At 34.9% G+C, this 11,380-nt stretch overlaps 1 long non-coding RNA gene across 1 annotated transcript in view; it reads left to right on the top strand.

Annotated features, from left to right (window-relative positions):
* Positions 1-6,845, top strand: part of LOC145274906 (uncharacterized) — a 32,653-nt gene extending 25,808 nt beyond the window's left edge. The window contains exon 4 of the long non-coding RNA XR_013866992.1: positions 6,151-6,845. This is a non-coding gene — a long non-coding RNA (uncharacterized LOC145274906). The remainder of the gene's footprint in view (positions 1-6,150) is intronic.
* Positions 6,846-11,380: the final 4,535 nt, after the last annotated feature.

Genomic DNA, 11,380 nt, shown 5'->3' on the forward strand with positions numbered 1-11,380 from the left:
GTTGCCCTTTACTTTAGATTCACCAATGGTACACATAACCAGATATCCGTTGCCCTTTACTTTAGATTCACCAATGGTACACATAACCAGATATCTGTTGCCCTTTACTTTAGATTCACCAATGGTACACATAACCAGATATCCGTTGCCCTTTACTTTAGATTCACCAATGGTACACATAACCAGATATCCGTTGCCCTTTAATTTAGATTCACCAATGGTACACATAACCAGATATCCGTTGCCCTTTACTTTAGATTCACCAATGGTACACATAACCAGATATCTGTTGCCCTTTACTTTAGATTCACCAATGGTACACATAACCAGATATCCGTTGCCCTTTACTTTAGATTCACTAATGGTACACATAACCAGATATCTGTTGCCCTTTACTTTAGATTCACCAATGGTACACATAACCAGATATCCGTTGCCCTTTACTTTAGATTCACCAATGGTACACATAACAAGATATCCGTTGCCCTTTACTTTAGATTCACTAATGGTACACATAACAAGATATCCGTTGCCCTTTAATTTTGATTCACCAATGGTACACATAACCAGATATCTGTTGCCCTTTACTTTAGATTCACAAATGGTACACATAACCAGATATCTGTTGCTCTTTACTTTAGATTCACAAATGGTACACATAACCAGATATCTGTTGCCCTTTACTTTAGATTCACCAATGGTACACATAACAAGATATCCGTTGCCCTTTACTTTAAATTCACTAGTGGTACACATAACCAGATATCTGTTGCCCTTTAATTTTGATTCACCAATGGTACACATAACCAGATATCCGTTGCCCTTTACTTTAGATTCACCAATGGTACACATAACCAGATATCCGTTGCCCTTTACTTTAGATTCACCAATGGTACACATAACCAGATATCTGTTGCCCTTTACTTTAGATTCACCAATGGTACACATAACCAGATATCTGTTGCCCTTTACTTTAGATTCACCAATGGTACACATAACCAGATATCTGTTGCCCTTTACTTTAGATTCACCAATGGTACACATAACCAGATATCTGTTGCCCTTTACTTTAGATTCACCAATGGTACACATAACCAGATATCCGTTGCCCTTTACTTTAGATTCACCAATGGTACACATAACCAGATATCCGTTGCCCTTTACTTTAGATTCACCTATGGTACACATAACCAGATATCCGTTGCCCTTTACTTTAGATTCACCAATGGTACACATAACCAGATATCCGTTGCCCTTTACTTTAGATTCACCAATGGTACACATAACCAGATATCCGTTGCCCTTTACTTTAGATTCACCAATGGTACACATAACCAGATATCTGTTGCCCTTTACTTTAGATTCACCAATGGTACACATAACCAGATATTCGTTGCCCTTTACTTTAGATTCACCAATGGTACACATAACCAGATATCCGTTGCCCTTTAATTTAGATTCACCAATGGTACGCATAACCAGATATCCGTTGCCCTTTACTTTAGATTCACCAATGGTACACATAACCAGATATCTGTTGCCCTTTACTTTAGATTCACCAATGGTACACATAACCAGATATCCGTTGCCCTTTAATTTAGATTCACCAATGGTACACATAACCAGATATCTGTTGCCCTTTACTTTAGATTCACCAATGGTACACATAACCAGATATCCGTTGCCCTTTACTTTAGATTCACCAATGGTACACATAACCAGATATCCGTTGCCCTTTACTTTAGATTCACCAATGGTACACATAACCAGATATCCGTTGCCCTTTACTTTAGATTCACCAATGGTACACATAACCAGATATCCGTTGCCCTTTAATTTAGATTCACCAATGGTACACATAACCAGATATCCGTTGCCCTTTACTTTAGATTCACCAATGGTACACATAACCAGATATCTGTTGCCCTTTACTTTAGATTCACCAATGGTACACATAACCAGATATCCGTTGCCCTTTACTTTAGATTCACCAATGGTACACATAACCAGATATCCGTTGCCCTTTACTTTAGATTCACCAATGGTACACATAACCAGATATCCGTTGCCCTTTAATTTAGATTCACCAATGGTACACATAACCAGATATCCGTTGCCCTTTACTTTAGATTCACCAATGGTACACATAACCAGATATCTGTTGCCCTTTACTTTAGATTCACCAATGGTACACATAACCAGATATCCGTTGCCCTTTAATTTAGATTCACCAATGGTACACATAACCAGATATCTGTTGCCCTTTACTTTAGATTCACCAATGGTACACATAACCAGATATCTGTTGCCCTTTACTTTAGATTCACCAATGGTACACATAACCAGATATCCGTTGCCCTTTACTTTAGATTCACCAATGGAACACATAACAAGATATCTGTTGCCCTTTACTTTAGATTCACTAATGGTACACATAACAAGATATCCGTTGCCCTTTAATTTTGATTCACCAATGGTACACATAACCAGATATCTGTTGCCCTTTACTTTAGATTCACAAATGGTACACATAACCAGATATCTGTTGCCCTTTACTTTAGATTCACCAATGGTACACATAACAAGATATCCGTTGCCCTTTACTTTAGATTCACTAGTGGTACACATAACCAGATATCTGTTGCCCTTTAATTTTGATTCACCAATGGTACACATAACCAGATATCCGTTGCCCTTTACTTTAGATTCACCAATGGTACACATAACCAGATATCTGTTGCCCTTTACTTTAGATTCACCAATGGTACACATAACCAGATATCTGTTGCCCTTTACTTTAGATTCACAAATGGTACACATAACCAGATATCTGTTGCCCTTTACTTTAGATTCACCAATGGTACACATAACAAGATATCCGTTGCCCTTTACTTTAGATTCACTAGTGGTACACATAACCAGATATCTGTTGCCCTTTAATTTTGATTCACCAATGGTACACATAACCAGATATCCGTTGCCCTTTACTTTAGATTCACCAATGGTACACATAACCAGATATCCGTTGCCCTTTACTTTAGATTCACCAATGGTACACATAACCAGATATCCGTTGCCCTTTACTTTAGATTCACCAATGGTACACATAACCAGATATCTGTTGCCCTTTACTTTAGATTCACCAATGGTACACATAACCAGATATCAGTTGCCCTTTACTTTAGATTCACCAATGGTACACATAACCAGATATCCGTTGCCCTTTACTTTAGATTCACCAATGGTACACATAACCAGATATCTGTTGCCCTTTACTTTAGATTCACCAATGGTACACATAACCAGATATCCGTTGCCCTTTACTTTAGATTCACCAATGGTACACATAACCAGATATCCGTTGCCCTTTAATTTAGATTCACCAATGGTACACATAACCAGATATCCGTTGCCCTTTACTTTAGATTCACCAATGGTACACATAACCAGATATCTGTTGCCCTTTACTTTAGATTCACCAATGGTACACATAACCAGATATCCGTTGCCCTTTACTTTAGATTCACAAATGGTACACATAACCAGATATCTGTTGCCCTTTACTTTAGATTCACCAATGGTACACATAACCAGATATCTGTTGCCCTTTACTTTAGATTCACCAATGGTACACATAACAAGATATCCGTTGCCCTTTACTTTAGATTCACTAATGGTACACATAACAAGATATCCGTTGCCCTTTAATTTTGATTCACCAATGGTACACATAACCAGATATCTGTTGCCCTTTACTTTAGATTCACAAATGGTACACATAACCAGATATCTGTTGCCCTTTACTTTAGATTCACAAATGGTACACATAACCAGATATCTGTTGCCCTTTACTTTAGATTCACCAATGGTACACATAACAAGATATCCGTTGCCCTTTACTTTAGATTCACTAGTGGTACACATAACTAGATATCTGTTGCCCTTTAATTTTGATTCACCAATGGTACACATAACCAGATATCCGTTGCCCTTTACTTTAGATTCACCAATGGTACACATAACCAGATATCCGTTGCCCTTTACTTTAGATTCACCAATGGTACACATAACCAGATATCTGTTGCCCTTTACTTTAGATTCACCAATGGTACACATAACCAGATATCTGTTGCCCTTTACTTTAGATTCACCAATGGTACACATAACCAGATATCTGTTGCCCTTTACTTTAGATTCACCAATGGTACACATAACCAGATATCAGTTGCCCTTTACTTTAGATTCACCAATGGTACACATAACCAGATATCCGTTGCCCTTTACTTTAGATTCACCAATGGTACACATAACAAGATATCCGTTGCCCTTTACTTTAGATTCACTAATGGTACACATAACAAGATATCCGTTGCCCTTTAATTTTGATTCACCAATGGTACACATAACCAGATATCTGTTGCCCTTTACTTTAGATTCACAAATGGTACACATAACCAGATATCCGTTGCCCTTTACTTTAGATTCACCAATGGTACACATAACCAGATATCCGTTGCCCTTTACTTTAGATTCACTAATGGTACACATAACCAGATATCTGTTGCCCTTTAATTTTGATTCACCAATGGTACACATAACCAGATATCCGTTGCCCTTTACTTTAGATTCACCAATGGTACACATAACCAGATATCTGTTGCCCTTTACTTTAGATTCACCAATGGTACACATAACCAGATATCTGTTGCCCTTTACTTTAGATTCACCAATGGTACACATAACCAGATATCTGTTGCCCTTTACTTTAGATTCACCAATGGTACACATAACCAGATATCTGTTGCCCTTTACTTTAGATTCACCAATGGTACACATAACCAGATATCAGTTGCCCTTTACTTTAGATTCACCAATGGTACACATAACCAGATATCCGTTGCCCTTTACTTTAGATTCACCAATGGTACACATAACCAGATATCCGTTGCCCTTTACTTTAGATTCACCTATGGTACACATAACCAGATATCCGTTGCCCTTTACTTTAGATTCACCAATGGTACACATAACCAGATATCCGTTGCCCTTTACTTTAGATTCACCAATGGTACACATAACCAGATATCCGTTGCCCTTTACTTTAGATTCACCAATGGTACACATAACCAGATATCCGTTGCCCTTTACTTTAGATTCACACATGGTACACATAACCAGATATCTGTTGCCCTTTACTTTAGATTCACCAATGGTACACATAACCAGATATCTGTTGCCCTTTACTTTAGTAACTATTGAGTAAGCTCTCAATATAATGCTATTTTCAACTCCAGCATCTAATTTTGCTATAAATTGACGTTTTTCGAGTAAAGTCAGTGCCACTTGTTTTCTTTTAGAGTTGCAAGCCATTGTGATGGGTTGTTTTACACTGATTTTAAATACAGCAATCTGAAAAAAAAAATTTACAGTCAGTGTAAATTAATTATCACTAGCTAATCTACATTAATTACATAATACCAATATTAACATTTCTGCACAATATCTGACTTAACCAAGTAAACAGTTTTACTGCAACTCCGCATCAAATATGCTAATACAATTTCAATGACGAGACAGTTCAAGTTTAGAGAAAGTCCTGGTTTAGAAGAAGTCCAACTTTAGAGGAAGTTCAAATTAAAGGAGTTTTACTATATATATATATATATATATATATATATATATATATATATATATATATATATATAATTACATGCATTATGTTCTTACTTTTGTCAGCACTGTCAGATGGAGTTTCCGTATTGTAATATTTCAGGAAACCCCCTTTGTCAGACATGTGTTCAACTTTCAAATGTTCTTATTTACACTATTGTAAAAAAATATTATATTAAAAAGTCTTATTTTATGATCTGAAGTCAGAGTTGGGTATCCAAATGTTTGTTGGTTTTATGGCGACATGCTATATTACATGTGGACCAGGTAAAACAGCAGATGCCTATATATTTTTTTGATCTTTTCTTTTTTTTCTTAATCCTACCGAATGTATTTAATCTTGATAAACCATTGTATATGTATTTTAAATATTCTTGATAGCAAGAAGTTTATCTTTGTGTAGATATGGAATATATGGTTAGGGGGTAGGGGGAGATAGCTAGATACTGTTGGTCTAATCTTTATTCTTTTCTATTTCAGGATATCATCAGTAACCTTTGACGTCTAAAATTAATAAATAATCTATAATCAACAAAATAATTGGAACACCTTCTACTCTAATAGTTTCTCCCTTCGGACTGCAAGATTTTGGAATTCCATCCCTGTTTCTTACTTCCCTGATTGTCCTAACCTACAGAAGTTTAGATGTAATGTGAACAGACATCTAGTTGCTCAACTCTCCACAATTTCCTGTTGGATATGATCCCATATAATAGCCCCTTACGTTTCAAGTGCCAATATGTCTTATTTAGGGTGAAAAGGGGGTTAAAAAAGAAAAAGATTAAAAATATATATACTAGACTTGTATACTTGGAATGTATGATTTGTTTGTGAATTTTGATTAATGATGCGGTTATAAAATCAAAATGAAACGGAAATCAAGGAATATTTTATATCAAAACTAGCTGATATACCTCAGATTGTCCAGATAGCAAATTTGACCAATCAAATATCATATATGTTTTAAATATCTACAAAAACGCAGTGGCCTTTTTATTTTTGAAGAAGAGAACACAAGCAACAACCTCGGTTGGAGAATCATTTTGTAAATAACTATCATATGATCATGTTTAATTTTGTAAAATCTAAAAAAAAAAATAAAAATACAGTTTATAAATATCAAAGGTGTTTTAAATCAAAAAAAAAAATTGAAAAATAAAAATAAAGAAAATGTTTCCTGTTTTTGTCTGTTTTACTTTCCTTTGTTCCTTTTTGTCTTTATATATTCTTTTATTTTCTACAGTTTCCAATCAGGCATGTTTAGTATAGGATATAATCAGAAGAAACAATAATACTATCCATGCAATGATTATTATTTTTATTAATAACTTGTTCAGACAATGCAAAATAAAATGTTGGCAATGTATGAGATTTCAAAGAATTCAAGGAACGTTCTGGGTGAAAGAAATTATTTTATCTGTAAGGAGAAATTGAGTACACACATACCATAAGCGTTTATGTGCATATGTGTAAATAAAATATGTGTGTTTTTTTTTTGTTTTTTTTTGTGTGTGTGTGTGTGTGTGTGTGTGTGTGTGTGTGTGTTTTACTTTTGCTAAAGTGTAGCTGTGAATGTGTGTTTGTTGAGCAATATGTGTATACTTTGTTGGGCATAGAGAAGTTTATGAATGTCTTTCATCCTCTGTGTGTGCTGAGAGCATTTTGCCCCATATGCTGGATTGTGATGTGTTAAATGTGTTGTCAGTGGAAGAACTAAATGAGAAAGAAGAGAGAACACTATGTTTGGGTCTTTATATTATGTGCAAGATTCAATGATAAATATACTTGTTTCTCTGGTTAACTGAAAGAAACTGCTGATTGTAATCAGTTGATATGTAAAAAATAACCATCATTGCTGCTTTTAACAGGTACATGTGTAACGTTAACCAACACCTTGTAACCTCATTTGCAAAGTAGACAAAGAATAAGAAAGAACGTCAACTCGCTTTTTCTTTTGTAACAACATTTATTTACTCATTCTACCACCACACGTGACTTCTCGTTACAGCTGTGACGTCACTCACGTCTCTAATGTGCGCTCAAACATCATCCAAGTCTCTAATTTGATCGTCTTTTCTAACATACTCTTTCTCCTTTTTATATTTTCTTTACCAGTGATGTCATTTCGCATGCATTTGCATATCTGTATCCGTGCTCTGTTACAACTGTCAAATTGTTTCAGAGATATTCTATAGTGAATTAAACCTATTGGGTTATGAGCAGAATCTTTGGTGAAGGAACTTAAGAAGATAAAATGCATGGAAAGAAATTTTATAAGAATGATACAATGGATGTGTAATGTGAGTCTTTAATTTGATGACTTCTGAAAATTAAATCTGAACAATACAAGCAGATTTGTGCAGAATAGGAGGCTTTGTTAGTATTATGCCCATGTTGAAAGAATGGATTAGTTCTTAAATTAGTACATGTAGAATGCCTGAGAAGATGTCTGCATGATATTGAACAGAACAAATACGATGAGGCCATTTCAAACAAGAGACTCGTTCATATTCCAAGGGAGATCACTCTTATTTTCATTTCACTATATTATTATATACCATCATGGTTACCCAGGTATTAATAACAAAATTAAAGTTAAAAAGTGCATGTAAGATATATATATTTTTTTTTTTACCTCCGCTAGTCCCTTTCTGCTCTCCTTCTCTTCTCGCCCCTCTCTCTCTCCCCCATTTTCTCTCTATATCACCTACTCTCTCTATCGCCCCTGCTCTTGCTTTCTCTTGTAATTGGAGGAAAACGTTGGTGAATTACTAAATAACATAAAAAAATCACCCTTAACACATTGTTTATTTAGAATTCAAAATAATGATTTTAAAAAAAGTTATAGTCAACTAAGATACTTCCTAAGCGCTGCCAGAAACAATGGCAAAGCAAATCACTTCTTTCACTTTTTTTCATCCCATAAATTATTTATTTTGATTTCAATAATTTTCTTTTTATACTTTCATAAACCTTATTATACAAATTCAAATAAAAATATTTTATTTTTTAATTCAAAAGAAAAACTTATTTTTATAATTTCTTAAACATATATTTCTTATAAAATTTCAAATAAAATAAAAACATTTTTTTAATTTTTTTATTAAAAGTGTAAATAAAGACTAATTGTGTTATTTTTTATCTAAATAGTTTTGTTCATTTTTATTGTATAGATTTCAATAATGTCCTTTTGTGTTCTATTTTATTTCAATAAATTGCTTCACAATAGAAATACGGAAGAACAATGAAAGTGAAGGAATTGATTTGCCTTGTCAGCGCATCCAGTAGAAATTAGGAAATATGTTAGCTGGTTATAGCCTAAAAAATTTTGCTTGAGGTGATGGTGAAAATAATATATCAGTTTTAACTTGTCTGGTTTGGGACTTTTACCTGAATGCAGAAACACACATCATCATCATCATCATCAGGGTTTTTAATCACTCCTAGGAGAAAAATCTCTCTCAGGTTTCCTTCCACCTTGTTCTGTTCCTATCCATGTAGGACCTAATTTAAAGGTTTAAATTTTAAACTACTGAGTTTTTAGCTTACACCTTATTCTTTTCCATTGCCTCGTGGTCGATTCTATCCTTTTAAATGTCTACCTGTTGTCTGTAGATCTCAAAATATGGTCTTTCTATCTATGTTTAGCTTTTCATATGGTAGTGATGAGTTGTTTACTTCAGTTTGCTGTCTGATCCAGGCGTTTGCTTTTCTTTCATGGAAACTCGTGCCCAGCATAATGCATTCCTCCAATTATTAGGGATTTTTTCCTTGATTAATCTCCATGATTGTTTCCCCCCCTCAACTTTGAGAATGCCTACCATAATTCCATCTTGTCTTATCTCTTTAGTTATTTGATTGCAAAAATGTACTTTGAACATTAGTATGGGGTGGATGGGTAACGTAGCAGCATTCTCTCTGTCTGTAAAGGGTTGATCTTGGCATCTCCTGATTTTGTAGAGCTCGGTGTAGAACTCTTTACATCTTTTGATTACTTGGTTTAAGTAAGTTGTGAGGGTTCAATCATGTTCTTTCAATACAGTGACACTATTTCTTCTAAGGTATTTTCTTTTTAGCAGCCGTGAGACCATTGATCTCTCTCGAAGCTTTTAGCTGTTCTTCCTCATTGTAAGCCCTTATTTCTTCATTCATTCAACAATATAAGGTCTTGCATACTTCAGAACATTCAATGTTTTGAATATTGATACCTCTTCTTTTCATCTATCTCCTTTTTTCTCTTAGTAGTTTGCTCTCTGCTGAGAACTTGTCTGATCTTGGTGGCTTGTGTCATCTTTAAAAGAGACAATGTACAACCACATGCTCTCCTGCTTGACAATTGCTGACCCCAACACTCTGTGCTTTCATTTTTTTTTTCTCCTTTATATTCTCTTTTGACCGTGTCATTGTCACTCACATTAATGGCTGGTTCACAAGTATAAAACATAAAACTATCTACAGAAAACCTAAACTCTTGCACATTCTGCAAATAGCAGTTGTACTATGGGCGTATGTATGACACCATCGACTCTCTAAATACTAATGTCCACATCTTAGTTTTTGTTGAGGTTGGTTGATGTTAGCTCATTTTGGCCACCCAAAGCTCTTCTGATCTTGTCCAAGCTGCAACTTGCCATCCGCTGACTAAACTGCGTTCAACTGTTGCAAACTCAAGATTATCCATAAACTGTCTCTAACTGTTATAAACTATCAGAAAACTTGCTCCCAACTCTAAAACAGTCCGTAAACTAACTCAAAATATATCGACCTCTATGTCCAATCCTTTGTCCCAGTAACTGTTACACTTTGATTAACTATCCTATTTTAGATGGCCTTTGGGTGCCTTGGTGAACCACCTTTTCCATATTGTCTTTCTACTAACCATACTTCCTATAGTTTTATTGTGCTAATCAAATATTTCCTCTTTTTTGTTATAGTTTTCCCACTTTTTTATTCATTTCTTTGGGGGTGGGGGCATCTGTAGTATCACAAACCACCAAGACCAGACACGCAGACAACTTTATTTCATATAATAGACTATTAACGATGACAGCGTTTGTCAAAATTCTAAGTTTTTATGTTGATTTTTAATGTACTTTGAAAAACAAAAGTATCAGTATGGTACTTTATGATTTTTAATTTTTTGTTTTGTATTTCAATGTGATATTGATGCTCTGTCACATTAGAATACAAATGGAACTTCCATGAGAAAAGCTTTCTTTCAAGAACTTTCTATCTGTGGAATGCAATGCAATAGGACTGCTTTTCTGACGACTGCAACATAGTTGTCTTCACGTTTGATGTACTTGTCGAGTTGTTCTTGTAAGTATTCAAATGCTATCCTTTTCGCCCAATGTTTTCATTCACTCATAGTTTTGTTTATTGCTCAATTGACAATCTCATTAACCTTTATCCTCAAGTGGCCCTTGGTAAGTGGTGAGTCATTAGTATTAAGAAAAAGGAAAAGGTATGCTTGGGAGGATGGCCTCTTGAGGCTGAATTGATACTACACTTTGGTTCTAGCCAAACAGCTGGAATGGTTTATCCTCAGAGGAAAGTAAACCTTTCTCCATTTTTTTTTTTTTTTTTTTTTTTCTGCAATGTTATCATTTTGTTCTAGTTGGCTGGAGATGATGCATCCTACCTAATGCCAGACATTCATCCACTATCTCATACATTCCAACCGAGTTTTCTGACCATCTCTTTAAGTGCA

Source organism: Euprymna scolopes, unplaced genomic scaffold (genome assembly GCF_053919585.1).
Source record: "Euprymna scolopes isolate OS-2025 unplaced genomic scaffold, ASM5391958v1 sca503, whole genome shotgun sequence".
NCBI classification, from domain to species: Eukaryota; Metazoa; Mollusca; class Cephalopoda; order Sepiida; family Sepiolidae; genus Euprymna; species Euprymna scolopes.